The sequence below is a fragment of the Octopus sinensis genome, linkage group LG1, assembly GCF_006345805.1.
Source record: "Octopus sinensis linkage group LG1, ASM634580v1, whole genome shotgun sequence".
Classification (NCBI taxonomy): Eukaryota; Metazoa; Mollusca; class Cephalopoda; order Octopoda; family Octopodidae; genus Octopus; species Octopus sinensis.
The window spans coordinates 144,315,375-144,333,819 of record NC_042997.1 but is presented as its reverse complement, the minus strand read 5'-3'; the positions used below and the strand labels follow the sequence as shown (position 1 = coordinate 144,333,819).

The 18,445-nt window shown below is 33.7% G+C and overlaps 1 protein-coding gene and 1 non-coding gene across 6 annotated transcripts in view; both read right to left on the bottom strand.

The window, feature by feature from the left end:
• Positions 1–18,445, bottom strand: part of LOC115214842 — a 206,426-nt gene that overhangs the window by 126,968 nt on the left and 61,013 nt on the right. The window lies entirely within an intron of this gene.
• Positions 10,340–10,445, bottom strand: LOC115220590. The gene has a single exon (XR_003882556.1). It is a non-coding gene; the product is annotated as a U6 spliceosomal RNA (small nuclear RNA).

Sequence of the window (18,445 nt, the reverse complement as noted above, 5' to 3'; positions counted from 1 at the left end):
AAGTTATTAGATCAAACTTATATTTAGTTTGGGTGAAGTAGATGAGCCTATAACCTTTACAGTCATGTTAAGAGAGGTGAGAGTAGTGCCATTAAGGTTCAACATTTTAAGTTGACAGGTGCAGAAAAATGTGCAGGAACAGAATTCAAGAAAGCCAACATCCTGGGAAGGATGAATTGGGAAGGGACTTGCACAGGATGCAGGTAAGGGATGGACATAATGTGGATGATGAAAAGCAGAGAGATAGCAGAGAGATAAGTTGGGAATGCATAAGTGGTATAGTATGATACGAAAAAACTAAATCAGAAGCAAGGGCCACAACAAGAGTAGGAGAAAAAAGGCAAAGAGTAGGCAATCCATAAATGGAACAAAAAAAAAAAAAAAGAAAAGGAGTAAATTCTTGTGTAACTTCTGCCAGCCTATCAGTCAAACAGTCTTACTCTAGATTCCTTAGGATTACACAACATTTTGCTGTGTAATAATTTTCAAACTGGTTAAATTATCTTTTTGTAAGGATGTTTACTATATTCAGAAAATATTTAAACTACACAAGTTACACATGCATACACACACACACATGTATATTTAAAACCTGATGATTCAAAGACAAAACGAAAATTGTTTATTATAACGTGACCAAAGCCTTTCCAGATGAATATTCATCACCATTTAACATCTGTTTCCATGTTGGCATGGGTTGGACAGTGACAAGAGCTGGCTAGGGAGAAGACTGTACCAAGTGCCCCTGTCTGTTTTGTCATGCTTTTATGACTGGATGTCCTTCCTCTTCCTAATATCAACCACTTTACAAACTGGGATGAGTGCTGTATGCATGGCACCAGTGAGGTCTGTTTTGGCATTGCACCCTCAAATTTTGTTAACTCACTTATAGAATTAAGTGTTTTATTATGATGGTGATAAAACATTTTTATGATTATAAATCAATTATCAAACTTAGAGGGTCCAATGCGAAAACAGACCTTGTTGATGCCATGCAAAAGCACTCACTCCACTCTAAGGTAGCCGGTGTATATATATATATATATATATATATCTCCTATGTGATGTGTGTTCATTTTTATGTTCAGTTGAAATAATTTTACATTAATCTGATCAGTTACCCTATATTTTTGCAAGGTTCAAAAGTATTTTTAAATAATAGCACAGAGTGATGTCAAAGTTTTGGCCTTGTTTTACACACATTTTATATATATATATCATCATCATCATCATCCTCATTTAACGTCCGCTTTCCATGCTAGCATGGGTTGGATGGTTCAACTGGAGTCTGGGGAGCCCGAAGGCTGCACCAGGCCAGTCAGATCTGGCAGTGTTTCTACAGCTGGATGCCCTTCCTAACGCCAACCACTCCGAGAGTGTAGTGGGTGATTTTATGTGCCACCGACACAGGTGCCAGACGAGGCTGGCGAACGGCCACGCTCGGATGGTGTTTTTTATGTGCCACCGACACAGGTGCCAGACAAGGCTGGCAGACGGCCACGCTCGGATGGTGTTTTTATGTGCCACCGACACAAGTGCCAGATGAGGCTGGTGAACGGCCACGATCAGATGGTGTATAAAAGTTGTACTTGTCTGGCAAGTGAGTTGGTCTGAGATAGGGTGAAGATACATGAATTAGAATCAAATACCAAGTTAAATGACTAATTAAGACCACTAAGCAATGACAACCAAAACATTTAACCTACACATAATAAAAAATATTTATAACCTTGAACCATAGATATAATAACTACAAGCCTCACCACAAACCAGTTGCAATGGAATCATGTCAGTGACCAGGTCACAATTAGTGCAATGAAAACTGACACCAAAGAAGTATTTGAATGGCCGTTGTGTTTTCCATGATCTAATTGGCACAAGCAATGAAGATGTTTAATGTGTTTAATATGTAATAGATTACACACGCACACACAGTATATGTATTGCTTTTATTTCCATACGTATGCTTTGTGTCTAAATCTTGTATATACATTACATGTTTTTGTATGGATGCGTTTGCTTGCAAGTTATTTTACAACATGAAAAATAATTCCCTTACATTCATAGAGCAGAGACAATAAGAAATGAGAAATGCGGTGGAAGTGATTTTAGGCAAAAAAGGGAAAAAGCTTTTGTTCAACTGTACAATAGTTGAAATATTTGCTTTACAAAGCATTTTAAGGAATACAAACATGAAAAGATTTTGATCAATATATTACAAAGGTAAATATATATATATATATATATATATATATATGAGCAAGTAATGTGTTAGGTGAAATGATTTACACATTTTGGTATCTAGTTCCAAAGTTCAACTCTTTACAATTTCAACTTTCTACAAGAAAATTACAAGTAAAATACTGGGGGAGCAATTTTATGTACTTCTTAGAGAAAAACACCCTGAACGTATAATCTTTAGAGAAGGATATTAATGTTATTGATGCATCTATATTCAAAGTAAATCAAAATGGGAAATCTATCTCCAATTATATATCAATTCTCAATTTCATCTGATGTCAATTTAAAAGTTCATAAAGCATGGGTTATATATTTAAAATGACTTCAGAATCTGCTTTTGATGTGTTTCATGATTAATAACTGCAATTGATTTCAAATAGTTTTATCTATTTGTGAAAACTACACAATTTGACAATTTTTCAAATAACCTATAATTCAACGTAAACTTTGAAAGCAAAATGAAAGCATTAAATGCTCTATAGATCACTGAAAATATGAAAATTACTGGATAGGATAGTACATGTTTTATAGTATGTTTTACACTAACTTCAGTATATTATGAATGGAAACATTTCCTAATTTTCTTTGGCGAGAAATTACATAATACCTTTTCATTACTTTTAAATAAAATTATAAATGGCTAGCAATATTGCAGCCCTGTTATATGCAAAAGTATAAAAAAAATACTGTCCTAATAGGAAAATAATTACAATGATTACTCAGAAGAAAAATTATCTAAAAAAAAAAAAAATTCTGTGCATGTTATATATATATAAATGATTTATTGGGAAAAATAAACTATGTTCAATAACTGTGAAACTCAGAAATGCTCATTACTTTAACAAAATTTATTAGCAGATCATCTAATCACCTAAGAATGGGTTTGGGAATTTACATAGTAATCATTTTCAGCTTAACCAGAATATGTAAGCACTGTGAGTGAGAGATCATCGATTGCAATGCACCATTTCATAGAGTAAGAATCTGGCTATAGCAATCAATACTACAAAGGTATTATTTCAACTATGCAAAATATATATATATATATATATATATATATATCTCGTCTGGCACCTGTGTCGGTGGCACGTAAAAAGCACCCACTACATTCATGGAGTGGTTGGCGTTAGGAAGGGCATCCAGCCGTAGAAACATTGCCAGATCAGACTGGGCCTGGTGCAGCCTTCTTGCTTCCCAGACCCCAGTTGCACCGTCCAACCCATGCCACCATGGAAAGCGGACGCTAAGCGATGATGATAGTAAATTTAAAAAATGAACACAAAAAACATGAGAACGTGATACATGTAAAGTATTAGCAGACGCTCAGGGAAGGAAAGAAAAGTGATTTATGTTTCGAGCAAAGCTCTTCAGAAGATATATATATATATATATATATACACATGCACACACACTTTATTTTTAATTGGCAGAGAGTTAAATGACAAGGGATAAGGAGTTTGAGAAGTGCCGTGAATGAAACTCATGGCCCTTGAATTAATTCTATAACTTTCTATTGATTAAAAATTAAGTATACATGCATACACACACAGACACTCATATACTGAGTTCTATTTCACTTGCTTGTTCTACCAAATATGTGAGTGCGCACGCATGAGTATATATATGCGCATGTATGTATGTGTATGAATGTGCATGCATGCACATGCATATGTACATGCATGCACAATGCATAGGTTAACAAATGTTTCCACTAAATGCCATTAGCTAGCTAGTAATTTAATATTCCTGAATGTATAGCAGTCAGTCAGTCACACACTATACTTCAAGTAAAAGCTTTTTCCCCAAAGTACAATGCATATACTCTGTATTGTCTTCTGACAATGTATGGTAGCACATAAACAATGACTCCAATTGGTGTCCCTACATGAAAACAAACCAAAGAGTTTTTCTTTTTTAATGTAATTGAATAAAAAAAAAATTTTTTTAAATTAAAATAAAGAGATTACCATAAAAACCAACAAAATACAGGACTCAATTTCCGGAATTACAATGCCTGTCAAGTGGGCTTTTGTTTTTTGTTTTTGTCACAGTGATGTTAAAGTGCGTAGAAACTTACGTTGCTATCTATAAACACTAGTAACATGGTAATCCATCATCACTTCAGGGGTCATTGACTATTATACAATACTATGTATTTATGGATAGATATTCATGGCATGTCTATGCTCAAGAGTTTGAAGAAAAAATAAAATAAAGATATACTTCACAAAAATACACAAAAGACAAAGTATAGAGTATATACACATATGAATTGAGTAGCAGGGGTGGGGGAGAGACAAGAGAAATAAAAACAAAAGGAAAATTACATCTAGCTAATGACTTAGATAGGTTTCAGCCAGCATTGGCCCAAGTCATGTCTAACTTAACAGCACCACCTAGTGAAGTCTTTTAGATCGTGATTCACACTTCAGTCATATATGGGACACCATGGCCCAAGCAAACTAAAAATATTATAGTGAGTAGTCAGTATTTTACAAAAACATGAATTGTTTGTGTATACACACACACACACACACACACTACATATAAGCAGTATGACTATCATCATCGCTTAACATCTGTCTTCCATGCTAGCATGGGTGTGACAGTACCACAAGAGCTAGCCAAACCAAAGTTGCACCAGACTTTTGTGACTGTTTTGGGAGGACTTTTACAGCTGGATGCCCTTCCTAGGCCTTCCTAACACCAACTACTCAGAGTGGATTTAGTGCTTTTTACAAAGCACAAGTGAGGTGAGTAGTGCTTTTTACATGGCACAAGCACTGCGCATATTACACACAAATATGTACCATACATACATTTTGTTCTAATAAAATTTTTTCCATGCTTTCTGTTCCAGTCAACTACATTTTTCTTCTTAGATTTGTGTGTGTGTTATCCATTGCATCAATCCCTAACAGCCATATCTGGCAGATGAATCCATTGAAGTTAGTAGCAATGTCTTAAGGCATCAAAACCATAAATATCCTTAAATTGACAACTGTTGGAGTATTTGTGATGCTTCTGTGTGGCAAGAAGCTTGCTTCCCAACCACAGGGTTCTGGATTCAGTCTCATGGTGTGGCACCTTGAGTGTCTTCTGTTATAGCCCTGGGCCAACCAAAGCCCTGTGAATGGATCTGGCAAATGGAAACATATATGTGTGCGTTAACATTGCCACTTTAGTTGTAAATGATTGCCACTGTCATACAAGCAGTGTCATTTCCAATATCCTACACGAACATGCCTGGTTGTGAGGAAATATTAACTGTTTGGAAACAGGTGAGGGTTGGTAACAGCCAAAGAAAATCTGCCTCAAACTGACCCATATAACTATGAAAAAGTGGGCCTTAAACACACATTATCATTTAACATACTTTTCCATGCCATTTTCCACACACACACACACACACACGGCAGTATAAACAATGATGCTCATCAAATAAGAGATGAGAAAGAAAAGTAGCGAGTGGACTACATTCAACTAAAATATAAAAGCTACTCACAATTTCAATATATAGAACACTGTTCAATTAATGAACCATTATTTGATTCAATAATTATTTCCCTAGAATTTACACAAATACCACCCACTGAATCAGCTTTATATCAACAGACAAACCAATATTCCATACTAAATTCTCATTTACTTCCCTGCTGTGTAATTAATAAGTTTGGTTCAAAACAAAGTGGTTTCAGGTTCAGTCACACAATGTAACATTTTGGACATGCATCAGGCTGTGTGTGTGTGTGTGTGTGTGTGTGCACATGTTCTCCATACTATGTCTTTATATATGTCACCAGTTCACAAGCCCTCTACATCACCAGCTCACAAGACCTTAATCATTTGGTAAAACCGAGGCAAATGTAATAACTATTAGGATTTATTTGACTGAACTCAAGGTGTGCCCTCGTATGGCCACAGTCCAATGATTGAAACTAACATAAAAGTAAAAGCAGCATGCATAAAATGCCAACTCTCAAACCAATTTTCAATTGTCTATTTAAATACTATAATTAGCTAGACAAACATTCACTATCATCTAAAATTCATAAATACAAATGATATAAGAACAGTTTATCTCTAGGAAAAAAAAAATTTGAAATGGTAAATTATAGAGATGAAATGCTGTCCAATATTGTACTTCGACTATTAACTGCAGTCACTAGAATATCATGTGCAATCATTAGAAAGAAATTAAATATTAAAACTAAATGGAAAATATTGAGCATTTGGTATTTATTATTCAGCAGATCAATAAATAATTTTCCAGAAGAGTCTATGATCTAATTGCTTTGAATGCAGAAAATTAGACAAAAACCACTCAAAAGAAGCTTCTCTCCAACATGTGTATCAAAAGTAAAAGAAACATGAATCTAAGCAGGTTTTGTAGACAACTGAATGAAATTATCTGCTTTAAGTTGTAGTTGTAAGCTTAAAGAACTAAATACAATTATTTATGGTCACTGGTAAATTAAATTCAAATACAGAAAATATGTATGCTTTTGTAGAAATATAAAAAATTTCATGAAGGTTGTTGTTGCCATGCTGTGGGCCTTCAGCTGCTGATAGAGTAATAGGTGTTGTCATAAATGTCTTGGGCAATTTATAACTTGATGGAGCCCATCCCTTGTCAAGTCTAACCATGGCTGATGTCAGAGAAAGAAAGAAAGAAAGAAAGGGTGACCGAAGACAACCTAAGACTGGTAAGTTATGGAGACCTAAAGAATGAATGAAAAAGTTGACCTCAGCAAGACTTGAGCTCAGAGTAGAAAGTCAGAACAAAGAAAAAACACACAAGGAATTCAGTCCAAAACTGATAATTGCTTGCTTGTTACTTTACACACCAAAAAGTACTTGTTTACATTCTACATCATGACCCTTATGACTGTCCTTAAACATCTAAGCAAACATTTGACATTTAATAGTAGTTAAATCAACCAAGAGTAAATCTAATTCATGCCATTGTTATGGCATTAGGAAGGGTATTTCAACCATAGACACCATGCCAAAGCAGACATTAGAACACACAATTCACCGACTTCTTTCAAACTACCCAATCCATGCCAGCATGGAAAACGACATTAAATAATATTAGAAATTAATTGGAAGTTAGTTTCCAGCACCTGAGCTATCTATTTTAAATCTATTGCTTGATTCTATTCATTGTATCATTTTCAATTCACTCCATAAGGAACCACAGTTTCTATAATCTCCACATATACTCTTAACTCTTGGCCAAAAGCTAAGTCTAGAAATCGAAAAGCAAAAACAAAAAGCAAACCTTTTCTATTTGTTAAATCATCCTTGCATTTGTGCTTTCAATGAGTTTGCTTAACGAGAAAGGTAATGCAATTCTCCCTTATCCAATGGGAGTAAAACAGAGTGTGTGTATGTGTGTGTGTTTTTTTTTTGTGTGTGTGTATGTGTGTGTGTGTGTGTGTGTGTTGAACTGGAGAACCAGCTGTGCAAACAAGCTCTTTTAGACATTCAGTAAGCAACAATCAACAATACACCACAAATGGCATACTTCTTTCCAATGCCCTGCAGCTCTACAAGTAATTTCTTTATGAATCACTTGAATCTTGATGAATAGAAGATAATCTAATTTTCCTTAAAAGATTGATTTATCTATTGACTTGGAATTTTCTTGACTCAACCACAAATGACTATACTCACTGCTATGTTGATTTGGATGATAAAGCTTAAAAATGCATTTTTAGATAAATGAAGACCAATATGTTTAAATCTGCTAAACAGTCATACTTTTGATTTTTTGTATATATTTATTGAAACCACTTAACCTTTTATTAGTCTACCAAATCAATTTTTCTATTAACGATGCCACGTAACCTATACAATCATACAAGAATGGTATTATCAAAGCCAGACAATAATTCCAAGCAGCAATACATTTGACAAAATGACAGTAATATAACTAATTTTAGTGATTATATAGATGTACGTTTGTATATACATACTCTTGTGTGCATGTATGCATTTGTGTGTGCTTATTTATGTGAGTGTACATATCTATGAATGCATGTGTGCATACATGTGCATGTCTATAATATGACAATATTTGTATCAAGAATATCTTTAGAAATTCCAATTCGAAATATGACAGAAAACCTACTGAGCAGTGATAAAAACTACAAGTTCACCCAATACACAATATATATGAATGATTTTTTTTTTTATTCTGAAATTAGTAATTACGTTTCAATAAAATGAAATATTTAAATCCATTCAAGACTGTGTGATAATTTGCTTTATAACAGTTTACAAGGCTTGGTTATAGTCATGTGATAGTGAAATTCACTTTGTAACTATGTAGTCTTAGATTCTATTCTAATGTGACACAAAGGAAATATCTAAGACTCAATGACCAATACCATGTAAGTGAAATTGGTAAATGGAAACTATACAAAAGCTTGTGTAAATGTTATGTTTAAGTTTCCCATAAGCAATAGGTCCTGTAGCTCAGTAATTTCAAACATGTAAATACAAGTGGAATAAAAAATGGAAAGCAGGTAAGGATTAATGACAGGAAGAGCCTTTGGCTATAAAAATGCTTCCTAAAAAAATCTTGTCCAAATCATGCCAGTAGGGAAAGAAACATAAAAAAAAAGTAAAGATATTTGATATGAAGGATTAGCTTTCTAAAATTTGTAAGGCAACAAAGGTTCTGTAGTGTAGTGCATCACTTTGGACTTTACTGGGCCTTAGAATTACAATTTTGCCAAGTTTCCAGATTCTTGGAATTTGATGGTGTTAATAGTTATAGATTTGAATGCATATGTATGCCTTATAAGTGGTTACATGTTTAAAATGAAATTCTAAAAAATATTTGGGAATCAGCAACTAAAATTTATACAAGAAATAAATCCTAACTATGAATCAAATTTATTAACAGGAGGAAAAAAACTACCTACCATATTACATGAAAAATATCAAGAATAGCTAACCTATAACTATTACTGGCAAACAAACCTAAGTTTTCAATACAAATTAAATTAGTAGGAAATAAACCTAAACAGTGGAACCACCCATATATACATACCCAGATGTATAATCAGAAGGTGTGCAGATAGGACCAAGCCTCTATGCAGTTGTTCAATCTGCTAAAAATAGACCTCTTCAATCACATCTTTCAGGCTGTCTTAAAAAGGACACTGAATAATCCTTAATCCTAAAATGGATGGAATGGGCACAGCTGAAACAGCCTTTGATCATTGGTTTACTCAAGCATTTAAATATGGCTAAGTGAGAGAGAGAGAGAGAAGAAAGAACAAGTATATATATATAAAAAAAAAGTGACAAAACTAGTCTTAAGAATCATCAAAGGAAACCTAACAAAAAAATTTATTTACACTAATTATTTTTGCAGGAATTTCCCCTCCCAAAGCAAGGTAAATTTTACTCTTATTACATCATAGTGACAAGCTTATTACAAAAAATGATTGCATCAACCAATCTCAAATTGGTTCATCACAGTTCAGTTATTCTTAGTAGCCTTGAATTCAACAGGCTGTACATATATTTTGTCGGATGCAAAACAAAAGAAAGTCTGACCCAACACAACACTTCCTTATTGACGTATCACAATGAAATGTAGGAATGTGAACTGAATGTCCTCTTGTAAATTTGCACGCTAGCTAGCTATTTTATGAAATCCGATACTGTTTTACGTCACATTGATATTTAATGCCAATATCAAGTTAGATTAGGGCGACAAGCTGGAAAAATTGTTACCACAACAGGGAGAACACCAACCAGCATTTCGTCTGTATGCTCCAAGTTCGAATTCTGCCAAGGTTTAGTTTGCCTTTCACATCCTTGGGGGGGGGGGTGTCAAATAAGTACCAGTTGAGCCCTTGTAATCAACTGGCCCCCTTCTGCCAAAATTACTGGCCTTGTACCAAAATCTGAAGCCAATATTGAGTTAGATGTTAAGTAATAAATCTGAGAGAAAGGAGAATCACTACCACCAATATTTCCTTTTTTTTTTTTTTTGGCAGCTTGAAAAACGGGTAAGTAATCCATTTAAATCATAAGCAAAAACAGCCAGCATGGCTCATTGAGCACCACCTCATTGAAAAATATGGAATGAGTCACGAATTTGCACGTCAACCTTGCACAGGAGCCATGCTAATCTCTATAACATTCCAAATTTAGTATATATACAGTCAAAGCCAGTATATTTGGTTACGAATATTGAAGATTTGAAGTGAGGCAAGTGGAAATTTACTCCGATTTTTTCAGGGTCATTGTAAATCTGACCAAGAGGAAGAAAAATGGAAAATCCTTTACATAAAGCTAGTTTTACCTTTAGCATCATTTGTCAAGACTAATCAACTGCACATTTCCTCCTCTGCAGGATTAAAATGCCACATTTTCAAAATGATTCGCAATAAGTGCCTTTATGTGTATATAACTGGCATTTCGTCAGTTATGACGACAAGGGTTCCAGTTCATTTGATCAACAGAACAGCCTGTTCATGAAATTAATGTGCTAACAGCTGAGCACTCCATAAACACATGTACCCTTAAAGTAAGCTCTCAGGGAGATTCAGCATAACACAGAGTGTGACAAGGCTGATCCTTTGAAATACAGGTATTTTTGCCAGCTGAGTGGACTGGAACAACACGAAATAAACTGCCTTGCTCAAAGACAACGCATCACTGAGGATTGAACTCAAAACCTTATGATCGTAAGCCAAATACCCTAACCATGAAGCCACATGCCATCACTAAAATCCTCTTACATCCACTTTTCCATACTGACATGGGTTGGTTAGGTTATTGCTAAGTAATGACACAAAAGAAACCTAATTACTGGTTTTACAACAAATGTAAACATACACGAATGCATATATGTCTGTGTATACACACATGCAAACAATAGCATTCTGCAGTTTTCATTTACCAAATTCCACCCACCAGGCATTAGTTAACCATCCAACACTATTAGAAAAGCTCTTGCTAAAAGCATTGCACAGTATATCAAAGCTGGATCCACAAAGTTGCAAAGCAAATATTTGTAGCCACATTACTATGTGGTTATATAATTTAAGAGCGAGAGAATTGAAATATTTTAAAAGGGAAAAGATATTTCCAATAATTACTTCTGTGCTACAAAAAAATGCCATCCATCAAGCTCATTTAGTCTAATATACCACAGAAACTGTTAGAAATTAGATCCTATTTGATTAACTACCTTATATAACAGTTTGTGCCATTTATTATTAACGCAACTGAAGGCAGTAACTGTATCCATATGAAGCATTTACCAGAGATTTAAAAACAGTTGTCTAAAAAAATAGTCAAATGCCTTCATAACAAACTCCTTTAATAAATGCATATTGTTTTTAATTTTAATAAATTCCAACAATGAGATTGGCACATAGTCAAATAGATCATAACTTTGCAAAACAAGGAATTGAAGATTAGATCACTTTTAGGTGTGTAACGTTGATGAATATCTCGTTAATATCTAAACTAATCAACCCTAAAGTAAAACTTAATTCAGCTGGGTAGTAAACCTAATCTATCACTGTTTGACAACACCCCCACCTCAGGTGCCATTATCAGAGTTCATTTAACCGTAAAGCATCAGAACCAACCCTCCAGTTTGAGAATACCAAAATCTTCCTCCCATCTTCCACCAGATCTTGGATGTTCTACTAAAAGGAAAAAAATCCACAAACACTCCCTCCCCTCCACTGGATCTTGGGTGGTCTGCAAAAAGGTCACTTGCATTCCCTCCCTCCCTCACCTGCACCAGATCTTGGGTGCCTTGCAAAACAGATCACTGGTACTCCCTCCCCTCCAATAATTAAGCCATAAATCAGTTAGTGCCTATTATCTGTTCATCAAGATGGAAGAAAGGTATGGTTTCTTGCAAATTTGGATATTCATTCCCATCAATTATCACAAGAATTTTCACAAGCATTGTTGCTCATATGTTAAGGAAATGATCATGCAGAGAAACAAACACTTGTATCAAGACAAGTGGATATAAATGTCATCTTCCTTACATTACATAAAGCAAATGCATATCTACAGAAGGATGTATAAAATTTCAGTATCATCAACAGTTTAGTACTAACATCACATCATTTCTGCTTTCCCTACAACTAAGGGCAAATAACTACACTGGTGATTTCTCTAGACACCTACAACAATCTCATTCCTTATTATGGACAAGTGTTATTTTTTGTTAAGTATTTTATAGGTCGATATAGCTAAAAGAAATTGGATGCTACTAGTACAGAGTATTTTATTCATCATCCTTTTAATGCCCACTTAAATGTTTGCATAATTTAGATGAAATTTGTTGAGGCAGATTTTTCTACACCTGGATAGTTTTCCTGCTGCCAAGCAGGTAATATTTCCTGAAGTTCTCAAACATGAACAGCTGAGTGGACAGATGTCTTCACAGAAAATTGCAAACAAAGACATTCAGTGATGGTCATTTTGTGTACAATTAGCACAATGCCAAGATGAGACACACACACAAGCTTCTCTCAGTTTCCTTCTATCAAATCCACACACAAAGCTTTGTTTGGACCAGGGTTTGAGGAGACAGTTGCTTAAAAAAGTGCATGCAATTGGAATGAGTTTAAAAGTAAAGGGTTATGAGGTGATTCCCAATCACACAGCCATGCATGCATCTTATTGCACAACAAATTCATTATTTACCTTGAATTATATAAAGAGAAACAGCTATTATTGTAATCTAGTTTTCAAAAATGAAAATGAAGATTGTTAACATTAAAAAAAAAAAAACGCTACATCTATTTCCAATTACTCATAGAAGTGAATGATCAAATTACTTTATCGAGATTAATTCATAAAAATGGGAAATACAATTTCAAAATGGCAAAAAAAAAAAAAAAAAATATCCAAATCATTGTTCCATTACTGCTATTTTCAATGAAACAATTATGTTAATTATTCATAAATATACTTACATAAACACAAAAATGGAAGTAATCAGAGAATGTTGGAAACTACTCACCCACTCACATATTACATGTATTTAATCTCATTCATTTAATACATGTTAGCTAACAATTTACTGTAACTGAACAGGAGACTGCATTTATATATAGGACTAACTGGACATGCTGTTAATAATCACCTTCCTTGCTGGTATTAATATCAACTGAAACCATACATGCAGGCTCTGCTAACAAAGAAGTTTAGCTTTTTGTGATCTACAGGGTAGTTTGAGATCCAGCACATCTAGTTTGTATCATCAAATATTTATATTTCAATTTGGATACATCCTATCCCTTAACAAAATGAAGTTTTCTAACATTAATTTAGAAACAAAATTAGAAATATTAATTATTTACTTAAACAAATTGGTTAAGGAATATTATTTATTTATATCAACAAAGAGTACTTATTTGTAATGCTACTACAGCATATTTCAAATGCCATTTTATGATCCCAAACAATCACAAACTATGTCATTCACACCAATATTATCAGGAAAAATAATTAAAAATTAAAAACAACAAAAAAAAAAAAAAATCAATAGACATCTCAGACTGTCATATTGTTTCAAAATTCCTAACTGGCAAAAATCATTATAATGATTAAATGCTGTAGAAAATGGTGAAGTAACAGTGAATCGCTATAGTCACTATTGCCATTAACGAGATATTTTATCAATATATCCATCACTTATATAAATATCTAACACATTTCCTTAGACTTACTTTTCACATTCATTTTCACAGAAAGTGAAATTCTTTTCTTTTTTTTTGTTTCAGTCATTTGACTGGCCATGCTGGAGCACCGCCTTTAGTCGAACAAATCGACCTCAGGACTTATTTTTTCTAAGCCTAGTACTTATCCTATCAGTCTCTTTTAATGAACTGCTAAGTCATAGGGACGTAAACACATTGGTTGTCAAGCAAGGGGGAGGGGGACAAACAGACACATATACATACACACACACGAGCTTCTTCAAGTTTCCATCTATCAAATCCACTCAGGGCTTTGGTCAGCCCGAGGCCATAGAAGACATTTGCCCAAGCTGCACGCAGTGGGACTAAACCCAGAACCATGTGGTTGGTAAGCAAGCTACTTACCACACAGCCACTCCTGCACCTATATTTATTTATTCTACTTTTGGTAAATTTTCACATTGATTACTGTAAACCAGTTTGGAATTCTAAAAAAACTGGTGTGGCCGAAGTTAAATGATATTAAATTATAAGATTCAACTTTGATCACACTAATATGCTAACCTACTGCAGGTTGGCATAGATCTAACAGTCGATTATAACAATACCAGTACTTGACAGGTACCTGGATTTTATCACCCTTGGTGGTATTTGAACACTGAACATAAAGAGCAGGAACAAATACCATAGAGAAATTTACCTAGCATTAATAATTCTACCAATACACCATATGTGTGCACATGTACTGAATTGTTTTTATGCATAACTTGAAGTAAAAACAAAATTTAAAAGTAAACTAAAGGATTACTCAGTATTTTTTACTAGAATACATATTTACTTTTAGAAGGAAAAAAGCTGACAGTGACTTAAGTTTTGGCTTGCTGATCATCACAAAACTATTCCACTCAGGTTTGGAAGACCAAAAAAGAAAACTTGAAGGACTAATACAAAGCCAAACAGAACCTAAGAAAGTACAGTCTGATGAAGACAAGCAGACTGAAACTTCGTCACTGTCAACCTTTCCCTTATAAAAATATATATATATATATATATATATATATATAGTGGACTGTCATAAACAGAGGAGAGTTACACAATTAGTCGCTGAACAACCTGCACAGATACTTTTGTTTATATACATCAAATGTTTGTAATGTATATTAGCTCACTTTCTCCATCCAATTGACATTGCTTGTACAGGTGCACTACACATCAAATGTCAAAGTGATTGCAGAGCAACATGAAATAAATTGTTTTGTTAAAGAACACAATGCACTGCCTAGCCTGAGAATTGAAACCACAATCTCACAATCATGAGTACAACATTGTAACCACCAAGCCACATGCCTTCACATTCTATGACAGAGCTCTTCATTAAAGGATTTAAATTTGGGTAGGAGAATGTATTCATCACTAGGGGAAAAAAATATCTTGCACAATTGTTAGAGCATTATGCATTACTTAAATTCTTTGTTCTGAAGTAACTGATGCAAGCAGTTAAACAGCAAAAGTAAACACAAGCACAAACAACTTTTAACACCAACTTCTCCAACATTGGGAAAAAGTTCCAAAAAAAAAAAAAATAAAAAAATAAAACAGTGATACTGTAATGGATAGTGAGTTTTTTCTTTTGCTTTTCTGGCAACCATGAAGTGCAGGAAATCTAAATAAGATATTCAGAGTGCTGATTTGTGTAGTATTGTTTTGCTTTTATTCCAAGAGTCAAAAGTCAGCCAAATACTTGCTAGACAAATGACATTTCTAATATCTGCTGCCATAAACACAAAAGGTATTACTTGGATGGAGCACAAAACAAGGAAGAAAAAAAAAATGTTCATAAGGAAGAGGAGGAGGGAAAAATGAAGATATCTTAGAATTTGAAAATGTTTCTACAACAAACCAATATACAAAACCATTTAAAGTGTTTGATAAGAATAAAGCATTCTGATCTTGTTATATTAAATTGGATACTGATAATGTCAGACATAGGCCAATCTATTCTTGTAATAGTACTCAATAACACATTTGGCAGCATATATATATATCTCACACTCACAGCAACATAGTTACATCTACAGTATTAAGTGTCGTTAATGTAAAGCACTAATATAAAATTACCAGACCTTTAAAATACCATACTGTTTTCTTATAATTGTTTTATGCTGGATAGAAGGTCATAGTTATAATAATATCATTGTAATTTTCCAACAAATGTCGGCCAGCTTCATATTTATAAATTATCCCCCACCCACCACCACATTTTCTTTTTAACAGTTCACTTTTAAAGAGAAAAAAATAAAGCTGCCTATGAATTTTAGAGTTTATATATTAAGGAAAAACAAGCTCAGTCCAGTTAGCAATTGGAGTCTTAGCTGTTAACGCTAATACTAGTTGAATGCCACTGAAACATTGCAAAGAAAAGAAAAAAAGGGAAAGCTTACATTCCCTATTATAGCATTAACAACTCTGCTATCAAAAGAAACTAATATTTTTGAAGTACTGAAAAAAAATATACAATCCAGTTTGAGAACATACCAAACCATCATTCTAAACAGTTCTTGGATTATCTATTAAGTTATTTCAGGAGATAAAATAACTCTTGAAAGGTTAGTTTTATTTAGATAATTATCAACAAAGCTAAAAATTTACAAGGGCAAGAGAATAAGAAAGTACACAAACAAAAACAGTACATATTTAAATGTGTAGACAGCAATGTTTAAAAATATCTTTCATATCAAAAGATAGTGGTTATGACGTTCATTTTTAAACTACAGAATGAAGTTTGTTAGATGGAAATGGTTTGGAATCATACTGGAGAGAACCAGTCTTGTTCATACAGAGATTTTAATCTTTGGTGGTGGATTTAACAGACATCTAATCCTTGAATACTTTTTGTAGGAGTCCACTATGATGTAAGCATTCTAGTCAGGTTTCAATCTGAGGATAACTCCTTGCCTAACCATTAAATAGCTTCTGTGTATTGCCATTCTTCCTCTGACTATAAAATTAAAAATAAAGGATGAAGTTAATAAACCCCAAAATTCTTTTGACAACTTGTTTACCAAGTCAACCCAAACTTTCAGTGAAATTTGGAAGATGGAAACAAACATAAGTAAACTGGATAAACAGTATCCAAGTTTCATAACTAACATTGTCATACCCATCAAATTGATTCAACCTGAGTATTACATAAATATGAGTATTACATAAATATGTGTGTCAGTGGACTATTGGTCACTTCACATGCTAATTTCAAACAGCAGGTTGTCTTGTCAAACAACTGGAAACTCATGTCCTGAACTGACAGGTGTGGCTATCCAAAAAGAATGGAACAAGAATAACTAAAACAAAATGTGCCATGTTCATGCTTGTCTCAAAGAGGCTAAATAGAAAGATTTAAAATGAGAAGTTATGAACGAACTAGGCACAAACATCAAGTGTTCTTCATGTAAGAAAAACTAAGGAAACTAGACAAAATTTCAACTGTATAACTAGAACTAATAGTTTATGAAAATACCAAGTTCCACTTCAAGTGTATGAGTTGTCTTAAAACATCAACAACAAAGGCTGTAGTTGAAAAGGGATCAATTAACTAAATTCCAAATCGTTTAGGGAAAACAAAAATTTCTCCTAGAGCCTCTACAAGCTCATTTTAGATTTCAAGTGTCGTGTTAGAAATGTCATGCTTAAAGAGATTAATGTCAAAATTTCAATGTAAGTGTTGAGGAAGGGAAAGTGATGGTGTTATGCAATGTAATTACTGTAAATACTTGTTACATTCTCCAACCTGTCCTTTAGGAATGACAAATATAAAACCAAAAAAAAAAAAAAAAAAGAAAAACTGAAAGTGAAGAAAAATTATCAGTAAATTGAAATTACCATTCTCAGATCTAAACAGAAAACACTGAAACAAAATATTGATTTCTTATTTAATCACAAGAATACAAGTTTATAGGGGAGGGTCACAAATTTATAAGTGCAGGTATGGCTGTATGGTTGAGAAGTTTCTTTACCAACCATATGATTTTAGGTTCAGTCCCAATGCATGGCATTTTGAGCAGGTATCTTCTAACCAAAGCTTTATGAGTAGATTTGGTAGAAAGAAACCAAAAGCCCAAATATATACACATAAAATGTATGTTTGTTAGAGTGTTCGCGTCTATTTTTTTTTGTCCTCACATTGTTGTAAATGGATATTATTTGTTTCCAATATTCTGTATAAACATGTGTGGCTATGGAGAAATATTTCCTTGCTTAGAATCAGGTAACAGTTGATAACAGGAAGGGCATCTGGTCATAGAAAATCTTCCCCAATTCTAACCTGACTAATGCAAGCATGACAAAAGTAAACACTAATATTATGATGAGCAGTCATTTAAATCAACTACAGTATTCAGTTGGTACTAATTTTACTGACCCTGGAAGAAAAGCAACCCTTGGTAGGATTTAAACTAAAGAGAATTAAAATAGAAACCAGTGAGTAGGTGTAGGAATGAGATCAT